General features: G+C 40.8%; 1 pseudogene; it reads left to right on the top strand.

Moving 5' to 3' along the window:
- Positions 1–13541: 13541 nt before the first annotated feature.
- LOC102827799 lies at positions 13542–13925 on the top strand (annotated as a pseudogene).
- The last annotated feature ends 29 nt before the right edge of the window (positions 13926–13954 follow it).

Below are 13954 nucleotides of genomic sequence, written 5' to 3'. Positions count from 1 at the left end.
GCCGTTTGAACTGCAAGGTTGGTGGTTCAAGCTCACCAGCTGCTCCTTGGAAACCCTATACAGGGTCGGATTTGACTCGACGGCACTTGACAACAACAACAACAAGGCATACTAGCTTAGCCCTAGAAATCAAAGGATTTTGAAGCTAGGGAAGATCCTGTGTTAAAGCTTAGCTCTAGAAAACATTTAGTCTTTTTTAGCATTAAGTTCTGACTCTGGTGTAGCACTGTAGGATAAGCTCTCAACTACTAACCACCAGGTGTCGTTGTTGTTGTTAAATGCCATCAAGTCAGTACTGACTCATAGCGACCCTATGGACAACAGAACGAGACACTGCCGATCCTGGGCCAACCTCACAATTGTTGCCACGCTTGAGCCCATTGATGCTGTCACTTTGCCAACCCATCTTGCTCTGGGTCTTCCTCTTTTTCTCTGACCCTCCACCTTACCAAACATGATATCCTTCTCCAGCGACCGGGCCCTCCTGATAATATGTCTGAAGTACGAGAGACGAAGTTTGGCTATCCTGGCTTCCAAGGAGCACTCTGGCTGTACTTCTTCCAACACAGATCTATTGGTTCTCTTGGGAGCCCATGCACTTTCAATATTCTCCTCCAACACCATAACTCCAAAGCATCAATTCTTCTATGGTCTTCCTTATTCACTGTCCAGCTTTTGCATGCATATGAGGTTATTGAAAATACCATGTCTTGGGTCAGGCACATCTTAGCTCTCAAGCTGACATCTTTGCTCTTCAACACTTTAAAAAGGTCTTGTGCAGCAGATTTGCCTAATGCAATACATCCTTTGATGTCTTGACTGCTGCTTCCAGTGAGTGTTGACAGTTGATCCAAGAAGAATGAAGTCCTTGACAACTTCAATCTTTTCTCCATTGGTAAGAATGTTGTTTATTGGTCCAGTGGTGAGGATTTTTGTTTTCTTTACACTGAGATGCAATCCATACCAAAGGCTGTGCTCTTTGATCTTTATCAGTAAATATTTTAAATCCTCTTCACTTTCAGCTAGCAAGGTTGTATCATCTGCATATTGCAACTTGTTAATGAGTCTCCCTCCAATCCTGATGCCATGTTTTCCTCATATAACCCAGCTTCTAGGATTATTTGCTCAGCATACAGGTTGAATAAGTATGGTGAAATAATACAACCCTGTCAGACAACTTTCTCAAACCCACCAGCCACTCCTCAGAAACCCTATACATGAGTTAGAGCTGATTTACAGCACTTAGCAACAGAAACAATGTCTGTAACACTACTTGGAAGCAAGTTGCTATTCTTAAGTGCCGTTGAGTCAGTTCTGACCCATAGCAACCCTGTATAGGATTTCTGAGGAGCGGCTGGTGAGTTGAACTGCCAACTTTGCAGTTCAGATGGACTTTGCAGTCTAGCACATTAACCCACAACTCCACACCAGGACTTCAGAAGCAAGTTAGGAAGCAAATTAAGACAAAAGCATCACTTACCTGTCAATGGCCAATTCTTTGCCTGCCAATGGCACAGGGTTAGCAGATTCTCAGTGCTATTTAGCACCTGATGGAATTAGTCTAATAAATTAGTATTTCAAAGCCACCCAGGTTACTACTGGGAAAAGACACACTGGGGAACTTTTTCTTTTTAAAATTCTTGGTTTCATTAAATATATATATAGGGAACGCTGGTAGCTTAGTGGTTACGAATTGGGCTGCAAACCGCAAGGTCAGCAGTTCGAAACTACCAACTGCTCCGCGGGAGAAAGATGAGGCGTTCTGCTCCCGTAAAGATTAACAGCCTTGGAAACCCTGTGAAGGGTTGCTATGAGTTGGAACCAACTCCATGGCACATAACAACAACATATATATATATTTAAAAATATGCATCACTAATATAAACAAGCTAAGTATCCATCACAAGGGGAAATAGTGATTAGAAAATAAGGGTGGAGGGCTGTCTTCTAATATTTTTGAGACAATTATTGGTTTGTCCTTGTAAATATTTTCCTTTTTTAAAGTAATTTATACTTTTGTTAATTCAATGGAGTTTTTGTTTTCTGTAAATCAAAAATATTTCTTTCCCCTGTTATTTCCTTCTGTTTGAATGCACAAAGAAACAACTTGTCCTCTTACTAGTTTGATTTTTAGAGTACCTGCAGAAAGAATATTTATCTCAGGAAACATTTCCTAACTTTTCTTCCACCTCTTCCATTACCTTGTTGTTGCTGTTGTTAAGTGCCATCAAGTTGATTCTGAACCATAGTGACCCTGTATAGGGTTTCCTGGGAGCAGCTGGTGAGCTTGAACCACCGACCTTGCAGTTCAAATGACTTTGCAGTCTGACGCATTAGCGCATAGTGCCACACCAGGACTCCTCCATTACCTAATTATCGCCTTAAAAAAGTGCCTTCAGTCCTCAAAGGTGATGTGCTTGCCTGTATATACCTTACCTTTCTGCATATCCTACTAAGCAAAAGTTTGGAATAAGATTCCTGAGAAGGAACAGGGTTTTGCTCCCTCAGAAGGCAAAATGCATTGAGTTGCTTACTTGTGTTGGGCAATATTTTAAAAGTAGGAGGATATGGACCTTCGTTCCTACATCTTGATGTTATCTAAACAGAAAAGTTACAGATCCCACTTCTGGCTCATTTGGGTTTGACTGTCTGTATATGATCCCCCTAGATGTCATCTAGGGAGCCGCGGGAATTCAGTTGTAAATTTCCAGATAGACTGAATCAGCATCTACATTTTAAACAAGATCCACAGGAATTGAACATATCTGAGATGGAAATGTAAATTCTCAGCAACAGGTTCAACCAGAATGAACTGGTTCAGAGCCCTATAGATTTCTAGCTTTCCATAATAGAAATCCTGGTGTGTGTGGCACTGTGGGTTAATGTGCTGGATTTCAAGGTAGGTTTGAATCACAAGGTTGGCGGTTCAAGCTCACCAGACACTCCTCGGAAACCCTATACAGGGTTGTTATGGGTCAAAACTGGCTAGATAGCATTTAACAACATCAACATAAGAGAAATCCAGGTTCCATTATTGGTCAATGCACCTCATGTGCTGGACAAGTTTCAGAGTTGTTTCCAGACTAAGATAATACCTGTCTATCTTCTTCTGAAAATTAGCTAATGAAAACTCTCTGGATCACAATAGTCTGATCCACAACTCATTATTGGACCGCACTGTGCATGGAATTGCCAGGAGTTGCCGGTAACTTGTCCACAGCTAATAATAGCTAATTTGATCTACTAACTGATATTAGTAGGAACCATCTGGATGTTGCTTAATAAAAGACTCAGCAAGCCTTCCTAAAGATGCAATCCCTTCTCCACCTCCTTTTGCTGCCTAACCCCCAAGTGACTCAACGAATCTGAATTTCAGTTAAGCCATTGCACTGGCTGCTTGTTGGAGAAACTATTTTAAATATTTCCATGGGTACCCTGCCTTATGAGGTTAAAGAGCTATTTGAACTTTTATCAAAAACTCCAGTATACCTAACAGGTGACAGTTGGACAATGTTTAGTCACAGGAGAGATACTGCCTGAATAATAGCTTCTCTGTCCTCTTTGTCAGCATAAATATCATGTTGTCAGGTTGTTAGGACAATAACATCTAATAATAATCTTCAGCATTTGTCAGCTGCAGAGACCTTCACTAACCTAAGTTTATTGTCTGGACAATCCTGTCAGTAGGGTTTGATTGATTGATTGTTTCCATTGCACACATGGAGAAGTTGAGGCAGAATTTAAGAGAGAAAAATATAACTCCTATTGAGAATTAGCCCAGAGAACAGTCTTCATATTTCTCCCTTCTGAGTTTTCTACAGAAATATTATTTCTGAATTGTGTGAAATGATTATAGCACTGAGACCACCCATTCAATCAAGAAACTACACCTATGTTGAAGCTCCATTTATTTCTCACTGGCCAGAGACAGCAATTGTAGAGGTGAAAAGTCACAACTTCCATTACCCATCCCTAGGGCACCTACTGAAAGCACAGTGTCTTAGTGTTCCTCCTTCCAGGGTTGGACTGCAGCCCTTTTTTCTGTTCAGAAATCTGATAGCATGTTTCCTAAATGGGTTGCCTGAGATCCAAAATGTTATTTTTAAAATAAAAATGCACACCAAACTTATGAAAATAATTGCAATGGGAAGGTAGGACTGAAAAGTATGACTGTGAATCACCATTGCCATGGTAACAAGGCCTGGGCAAGGTCTGGCCCTTCAACCTTTTGCTTTAAATAGTAGTTTTCAAGCTTTTGAATCCCTGTGTGGAAGTTTCAGTCCACCTAGAAGCACCTCAGAAGAAAGGCCTGGTGAGCTATTTCTGAAAAATCAGCCAATGAAAGTCATATTGCCACACACGTGCTATCACCATAACTTGAGTTGATTTACAGCATCTGTGTGTTTCGGAAGCATTTACCTGCATCAAAATTGCATCGTAGACTTGGTAAGTCCCCAGCTCCAGAGTCTCTGATTCAGTAGTGTTGGGGTGGGGCCTTATAATTTGCTGAAGGATAAGAACTAAACTATTTATTAACTGCAAGGGTGGAGGTTCAAACCCACCAGCCACTCCTTGGAAACCCTACCTAGGGTCGCTATGAGTCTGAGCTGACCCAATGACAGTTAACAACAACAATAACAAGTTTTCAGAACTAACTTCAGGATGTGCATACTTCTTACTGTTGGACTCTAGGTTCCAGGGCTAAATTCAGCCTGCCACCTTCATCTTGCAAGCTAAAAGTCATTTTTACAGATAAACTTTCATAATTGATTTAATGACATGAAACACTAACCTTGAACCCCACCTGAGTGAAATGCTAACCCCTCCAAAAGGAATTGCATTCTTCCATTAGGAGATCTATATTAACAAAAAATAAAAATTAATACTATTATATTTTGAATTCAGAGGATTTGTTAATATGGGAAATCTACTATTGACGACATAATTGGAGAGTGAGACCAAACATTTGTCAAGATTTGCATTGATGAATTAAAAATATAATAGTATTAATTTTTATTTTTTGTTAATATAGATCTCCTAATGAGAAGAAACTACCAGCTGTTCTGTGGGAGAAAGATGAAGCTTTCTGCTCCTGTAAAGATTTATAGCCTCAGAAACCCTATACAGGGTCGCTATGAGTTGGCACCGACCCCACAGCATGTAACAACACAACAACAACGAGAAGAAAAGATTGGAGTCCTGGTGTGGCACAGTGGATTAACGCGCTAGACTGCAAAGCCGTTTGAACTGCAAAGTCAGCAGTTGAAGCTCACCAGCTGCTCTTTGGAAACCCAACACAGGGTCGTTATGGATCGGAACCGACTTGACAGCACTTTACAACAACGTGAGGATTACCTATGGTAGTTTATCCTTAAAAAGGAGCATCAGCTGCCTTCTGCCTTCTAATGGACATTATTGTTAAGAAAGTGCTCCAGTCTCAATTTTTCTATTCAATGGAGGAATCAGCTCAGCTCTTCTTTCCTGGTTCTTTCGAAGACTCAGACAGCAGGAAAATCCTGAGGAAAGTAGGACCATCTAAAAATAGGGGAAATTTGGCTTTTCCTAAATTGGTTTAGTATGAACCATGGCAGAACATCATTGCTTTTCCTTTTTAAATGCGGAACAATAATTTGGAAGCTCTTGGCTATTATGTTAGGAGAGCAAACAGTACGGTGCAGCAGTTAAAAGTTCTAGACTTGGCAGACTGAAGTTTGAATTCTCACTTTACCACTAACAAACTATATGAGTTTAGGAATACAATATATCCTTCACACACACCCTCATGTATTCAGTGTAGTGGTAATCATAAGTACTTGCAGGTGGTTGTAAGGGTTGGCACAGATAATATAGAGAGTCCTTGAGACCTGGCTCCTCAACGTGTAGCTGTTCTTAAGTATTCTATGTAAAATCCTCTAGTAACAAGAAGCTAATCATGTATGTATCTGTATTCTTATCTAAACCCTATCATCCACCCATCCATCAATCCATTCATTCATTCATTTGAGAAATATTTATTGAAGACCTGTTATAATTCAATGCCCCCCTTGGGCTTGGAAATATAGTGTGAGAAGGTGAACACAGCCCAGTTCTCTCAGAACTATGTGTTAGTGAATTCTGAGCTCATAGGGATGAAGGCCCTATTCTACATCTCTCCCAAGAGCAGAGTACAGCACCCAACCCTGAATCAAGACTTAACAAGGTTCTATTAAAGAATGACTGACTCATTGATAGTTTGAGAAATGAGAAGAAAAGCCAGTTGTGGTGACACATCCCTCTCTGCTGTCACTGGGATGGGGCTACCATTTGAGCAGCATCCTATAGATATGTTGATGGACAGAGACCAGAGATAGTTGGGTTTCAGAGGAATGTGCTGCCCCTAGTACAATGGCAGTCGTCTAGACAATGGTCTTCAGAGTGATTGCAGAGTGTCATTCAGGTCCAGCTTCCAAGTGGCAGTCACCCAGAGATGGTTCTCTTTTATAACTAAATGTTCCTTTCATTGCTATGCCACACTATAGCACACATATCATTCAGCTGGTCTTGTGCTTGGAGAAGGAAATATAATAGTATCCTGCCATGCATACTGAAAGGCAGAAAAGCTTTTAGATATGGAGCAATTAATTAAAGAACAATCATGAAAATGTTCCAGATAATTCACATCAAGCAGCTACTTACTGTTACTTTATTATTTCGGATAATATTCATGATTATCGGTTAATTTGTTTTTAATATGGATGTACGGTTTCATATAATCCTTTTGTAATTGAGGAGCAGTTACAGATTCAGGTGTTTGAACTACTTTGCTATTCAATTACCCAACTTTGAGAAGAATCCTGTTATGCAATTAACCCAGATTATTAACATAGACATATGCATTCTGTCTCTTTACTACTTGTAGGTATAACTATAAATCAAGTTTCAGTTTTAAGACAGATGACAAAAGCCATATTGCCATTGCTATGTGAGTTTGACTACTGCTGTGTTGTTGTTGTTGTTGTTAAGTGTAATAAAGTCAGTTCTGACTCACTGCACTTATACAGGATTTCTAGAGAATGGCTGATGGGCTTGAACCACTAACCTGTGGTTGGCAGTCCAATCTGATCCTACAGTACCACACCAGGACTCCTGATAATACTAATAGGTCCATAATTCCTACTTGGAGAACCTTCAGTAATCAATCAACAAACATTTCTGGGGCAGCTAGCTACCTTGAACAAGGTATGGGAATGAAGTTTTGGGGTAGATATAAAATAGAAATGATTGAGCTTTGTCCTTGGCCTCTTGGTACTTTTAGTTTTGTTTGGAAAATAAGATACATAGGAATAGAATTACAAATAACAAGATAATACATGTTGAGTAGTAAATGAGAATACCAAAAATAATTGTTTTTGAAGTCCACAGCGGACAGCAAATTCTATGGTCATACATGGTTGTCTATAGCGGCCTTTCTACTTAATCTTGCCCATTTCAGGAAAGGTTCTTTGATCAAATGGAATGACTTCATAAAATGTATTCCCTTGCTACTGAAAGTGTGATTTGAGAGCAAGAAGCTTCAGTGATAAATGGTAGTTTATTAGAAACATAGAGTCTCAAGCACTGCCCCAGACTTACTGAATCAGAATCTGCATTTTAATAACACTCCCAACAGTTCATATTGTTAGCTGAGCTGACGTCAAGACGACTAGTGACAATATACACAAATGCTACATGTTTCTACACCATCCCCACGACTGGTTGCAGATTTTGTTGTTGTTAAATGCTGTCCCATTGGTTCCAACTCATGGCGACCCTGTATAGGGTTTCCAAGGAGTGGATCATGGGTTTGAACTGCTGACCTTGCGGTTAGCAAGTCAGTGCTTATAGAACCATGGTAATCCATAGGGTTTTTATTGACTTGGTTTTAGAAGTACATTAAAAGGTTTTTTGCCCCTAGTGCCTCTTAGTTTGGAATCTCCCATGAAATCTGTTCAGCATCATAACAATACACAAATCTCCAATGAAAGGGAGGAGGCGGGTGTACTGGCTGGGAATTAAACACAGGTCTCCTGCATGGGATGCGAGAAGTCTACCTCTGAACCAGCTTGCTTCTCACTGATCCATTGTTATTGCTGTTCACCCTATACTGACCCTAGATAGGGTTTCTGAGGAGCAGCTGGTGAGTTGGAAGCACTGACCTTGTGGTCCAGTGCTCATCCTTCAGCACCACACTAGGACTCAGTGGAATCATAGGAACACTGAAATCTGAGTAGCCCTGGTCTTGCCTACACATGCTGAAGTCATTACTTTTCTTTGCCCAAGGGAAAATTAGACCTATGCTTAATAATCCTACCTGCCATCCCACCCCATTAACATATAAGCTGATTGAAATAAACCATTTATTTAATAAACTGTATGTGTCTCCTATAGCCTAGACACTTGATATACCTTAAGTACCTGAAGACAAAGAGAACTTCGGGCATTTAGTACTTCTGTTGCTTACTGGAGACTCTGAGGTTGAAATGTCAAACAGATTCTGAACACTCAGGGGTATTTCCCTTATCAACTAGAAGTCCTGGGTCACCCAGAGCAGCGAAATGAGTTTGTTAGAGACAAGTATGGGCATAGTGAGGGAGGCCTGAGAAAAAACATAAAATCAAACCAATTGATTTGAAGTGAACTTTGACTCATGATGGCCCCATGTGTGTCAGAGCAGAACTGGGCTCCACAAGGTTTTCAATGATGGGTTTTTCTTCCAAGATGTTTCTGAGTGACCTTAAACCTCCCACCTTTTTGTTAGCAGTCTAGCAATGTTAACCTTTTGTACCATCCATACTGAGACCTGGGGAAGGAGGTACTAAGTAACACAGGAGGTAGTGTGCTACAACAAATGTAAGTTTTGCAACACAAAATGATACCATACGATTGCCCCACAACCCTCTCTACTCGACTGGTTCCAGATTCATTGCAATGGTCATACAGAACTCAGATACCATATTGATAGTTATAAGGTTTATTAGGGACGTTAACAGGTTACAATTCAAGACCAGAAATGTTCAGGGCACAGTTCTTTCAAGTCAGGACAGCGTCTTCTCAGCCATGCTCCTAGCCGGCCTCTCTCTGCCTGACCAATGTTACAAAGTTCTTTTAGGGCCGCTGATGAATGTCCACAGGGCACACTAATCCACCATAATTTTCATCCTAAAACACTTAGCTGTAGCTCCTTGGGTCAACAAGCCCTGTAATTAAGTGAACGGAGACATCCCACTTTGCAGGCAAGCCTCCTGCCCAAAGTCACTTGCTCCATTGGCTGGGAAGTCCACCACTCTGGCTCATGCTGTAGCTCTTGGTCCATTACTCCTCCTCCAGTGCCACAGCTTTCTGTCACTGCATTAAGGAGATTCAATGTACAGGGAGCTCTGGGTCCGAAGGATGCTGTCCACTCCTGGCTCTTCTTTGATGGTGGTGAGATCCCCTTCCTGCTTCTGAGATGGCTCATTTTACACCCATGCTGGAGTTTTAAGGTTTTGTGGTTACAATGAACTCTGCTAACTTCCACAGCTGAATCGTGTCCTCCAATTACTCCTCCTACCTTCTCCCACCTTCTCTTACCCAGACCCATCAGAAAAAGAGTCATTTGATGGGAATTGCAAAGAAGAGTTCACTTAACCACAAGTTTGCATTTGAATTCTTCCTGTACTAAAGACTATATCAGTCTACTTGCCACTTCAACTTGTGTGTCTATTAGTTTCCTAAATACTGAAAATCCAAGTGAGAGTTCTTACTTTTCTCCTACAAACCTAATTTATCCCTGATCTTCCTTTTCTTAATAAATGACACTATCATCCATTTCCGTGGCCCTGGTGTAGCACTGTAGGATGATGCACTGGACTGCAAGGTCAGTTTGAACCACAAGGTCGGTGGCTCAAACTCACCAGTCATAACTCAGAAACCCTAAACGGGGTCATTGAGTTGGAACTGACTCGACGGCACTTGTCAACAACAACAACAACATCTAATCTAGCTAATAAGGTAAAGAAAAAGATAAAGCATTCTCAACTCTTCAATTTTCCTCATCCATCATACCCAACCTATGCACATTTCCTGTCAGTTTCACCTTCTGAACATGACCTTGGATATGCCCACTGCAGTTCATCACTATGGTCATCATCTTCAAACGGAGGCACTGAGAAATGGATGCACCAGAAAGCTTAGCCTGGTATAGCGCTGTAGGATTAGCACTGGACTTTGAACCACAAGGTTGGCAGTTCAAACCCACCAGCTAGCTGCTCCTTGTAAACCATATGCAGGGTTGCTGTCAGTGGGAACCAACTCCATGGCACTTAACAACAACAACAACAAAGTAAAATAGGGAACCCTGTGGATAAACCCTGGGCTGTGAACCATGAGGTTGGCAGTTTGAGTTCACCAGTCGCATCCCAGGATGCAGCTTTCAGCTCCTACAGAGTTTCAGCCTCAGAAACTCTATACAAGGTTCCTGTGAGATGCAACCAATTCAACAGCACTTAACACCAACCATAAAGTAAAATAAAATCTGAATAGCAATCTTAGAGAAGTGGCTATAATTACAAACTCCCTCCCTAACTACGTTTCATAAGTACATTTCATAGCTACATGAAGCACATGAATCACTCCCCTCCTTGCTACAAAATGCTTACCTTTACATTTCCAACCCTCACAATCAGTCTTGATAACAATGATTCACTATTGTATCACAAGAGACCCATCTGCATTTCCTTTCATCAGCCTGGTATAGACAGATTGCATACTACTCAGTGGAGATTCTGCCTTCCTCCATGCCTTCTGGATCTATGTTCCCTCTTGAAAGCTTGTAAGTCAGTCACTTCTTGCCTTTGTAGCACATCCCCCCACTTTGGGTAGCCAGTGTCCAAGTTGCCCATCCCTGTCTACTCTGTGTATGGGAGTGGGGAATGATCCTTGCTGTAAAGTTTTGTTCCCTCTTTTGAGCTAATAACATAGCTGTAGCTAAAGTTCATCAAATTGTATCAGATTACTCTTTTTTTCTTCTTTCTTCTTCTAGTTGAACTCTGATCATCCAGTCATTGAAGCCAGGTCAAGTGGGTATTATTTGCAAGTGTGGGTATTCTTGTACATATGCCCTTTATTCTTATCAGCTGGATGCTTCACTCTCTGCTCTAGTTCTCTGTAGCTATGTCACTGACTCTGGGCCCAAGAGTCCCCAGGTCTTGCCACACTGCTGGCCAATCAGGTTTCCAGCCGGGTTCACAGGAGTCTATTGAATGTTGTAGGGCTTAGCTCGTAGTTTCATTGCTGTTTTTCCCTCACTTCCCCTCTCTCATTCTTTTAAGGACCTCATGATTATATTGGACCTACCCAGAAAATCAAGGATCATTTCTCCATCTCAAGATTCTTAACTTAATCACATTTCCAACCGTGCATAGTATCATAGTCATAGATTTTAGGGGATACAAGAACATGGGCATTCATGGGGGAAGGGCATTATCTTACCTATCACATATATCAAATGTAATCTCTTTAGAGTTGTGTTGGGCATGAAAACAGGTAGCTATTTATAATTTAAGACAAGCAATGATAACAAAAACCTACCAATTCCTACCAAATTCCTTTGAGCTCAAAATGACCCAACACAATCTAAACCACTTAATGGATCAGAGCTCTTGAACAGTCTTACTGGTTCATTCAGGGAGTTTATCAGACACCTAGGTAGCTTCAGTACTATTTGGAGTAGATCCTGGATACACATCCTTAGTTTACAGGGATAAATAGGTGCTGTAAGTGTGTGCCTTTCTTCAGATGACCAGCTGACCAGAGACAGTTTGGTCCTACATTCCAGTATATTTGACTGGAATTCCAGTCATTCCAGTATCTTTGTCAGAGCTACATGAAGCACAGAGACAGCATGCATAGGTCTGTTTTAGTAACTGTATTAAGTATATAATGGAATTTTTCTAAAAGTTGGATAATTGTAGTAAAAAGTATTATTGATTTATTCTGAAAAAGAGAGACAGAAAAAATAAGTCACATAAAATTAAAGCAGCACTTTCATTCATTTGTACCCTAGTAGCATAGTGGTTATGAGTTGGGCTGCCAACCTCAAGGTCAGCAGTTCGAAACTACTAGCAGTTCCAAGGGAGAAAGATAAGGCGTTCTGCTCCTGTAAAGATTTACAGCCTCGGAAACCCTGTGCAGGGTCGCTATGAGTCAGAACCAACTCCATGGCACTTATCAACAACGTGGAGCACCATAGTGTGGGGGAAACAGAGATGGGTAAGAAATGAGGGCCCTAAAGGAGATCTGGTAGCGTAGTGGTTACAAATCAGGCTGTTAACCTCAGGGTCATCAGTTCGAAACTACCAGCTGTTCCACAGGAGAAAGATGAGGCTTTCTGCTCCCGTGAAGATTTACAGCCTCGGAAACCGTGTACAGGGTCACTATGAGTTAGAACTGACTCCACGGCACATAACAACAACAACCCTCATTAGCTTTATAGTATTATTTAGAGAGTAAGACTCTAATAAGAAAAACAAATAGGTAGGAAATTTGTTTGTAGGTTGCCCTTATGACCATGAAATAAATAAAGGCTGAGGTAGCTGGCTGGTAGAACTTCAGACCTTGAGGAGACAACTGTATGAAGAGGGCAGAGGGAAGGAATGATGACAGTAGAAGCAGGAAAGAGCCACGCTCATCGAGATAATGTTTAGAAGTTCAGTTTGGGTGAATCATAATGAACAAGAGGGACAGGGATAGGGTAGCAGGAATCAAATCAAACAAGGCCTGAGGATCCAGTTTGATTTGAAAATAAGTAGGAAATCATTAAGAAATTTTAGGCAGAAGAATGGTATGAAGAAATTGACATTTTTCAGAGACTATCTGAGTACTGTATGAAGATTAAACTGGACAAGAGCAATCCCAGCAGGAGGAAGACCATATAGTTAACCAACACCATAACCTAGACAAGATAACATCTTGGGTAGTAAGGATAAATCCCTCTTATGTTTCTTTTTCATGTATAAAGTGAGGCCTGGGTACTTTATAAAGTCTTCCACTTGGTCCTAATAGAGATCATAAAAAGTTTTAGCACTTTACTCAAAATGAAACCTCCTCATCTCCTTACCTAGAACTCCCTTACAGTATTTTATATGCATTTTTCAGTCTTTGTCAATTAGTTATCCTGCTTAAACCCAAACCAACAAAACCCCAGAATCCTTGAGTCAATTGTGACTCATAGCAACACTATGTTAAGTGCTATCAAATTGATTCTGACTCATAGTGTCCCTGTATAGGGTTTTCAATGAGAAGCTAGTGAGTTTGAACCACCAACACTATAGGACAGAGTAAGACTGCCTTATGGATAGAGTTTCCAAAGCTGTAATATTTACAGAGACGAACTGCCACATCTTCCTAACATGGATGATTGGTGGATTCAAACATTGGACCTTTGGGTTAGCAACCAAGTGTCTTCTTAACCACTGTGCAACCAACGTTCCATAGTTAGACAGCCTACAAAGATTAAAAATAATAGGTGTTGCAGGAGCGGAACAATGCCTAAATCAAAGGAATTTGTTTCTTCAAGCTCATCTGGCATTGATTCTGATAGTGAAGTCGACAAAAAGTTGAAGAGGAAAAAGCAAGTTGCTCCAGAAAAACCTGTGAAGAAACAAAAAACTGGTGAAACTTCAAGAGCCTTATGATCCCCTAAGCAGAGCAGCAGCAGCCGAGATGATAATATGTTTCAGATTGGGAAAATGAGGTTTGTCAGTGTTCGGGACTTTAAAGGGAAAGTCCTAATTGATATTAGAGAATATTGGATGGATCAGGAAGGTGAAATGAAACCAGGAAGAAAAGGTATTTATCTAAATCCCGAGCAGTGGAGTCAGCTGAAGGAACAGATTTCGGACATTGATGACGTAGTAAGGAAACTGTAACATCAGAGCTGTATCCAACCGTACTGCTC

Source organism: Chrysochloris asiatica, unplaced genomic scaffold, assembly GCF_000296735.1.
Source record: "Chrysochloris asiatica unplaced genomic scaffold, ChrAsi1.0 scaffold00122, whole genome shotgun sequence".
Classification (NCBI taxonomy): domain Eukaryota; kingdom Metazoa; phylum Chordata; class Mammalia; order Afrosoricida; family Chrysochloridae; genus Chrysochloris; species Chrysochloris asiatica.
This window is presented reverse-complemented; position numbering and strand designations above follow the sequence as displayed.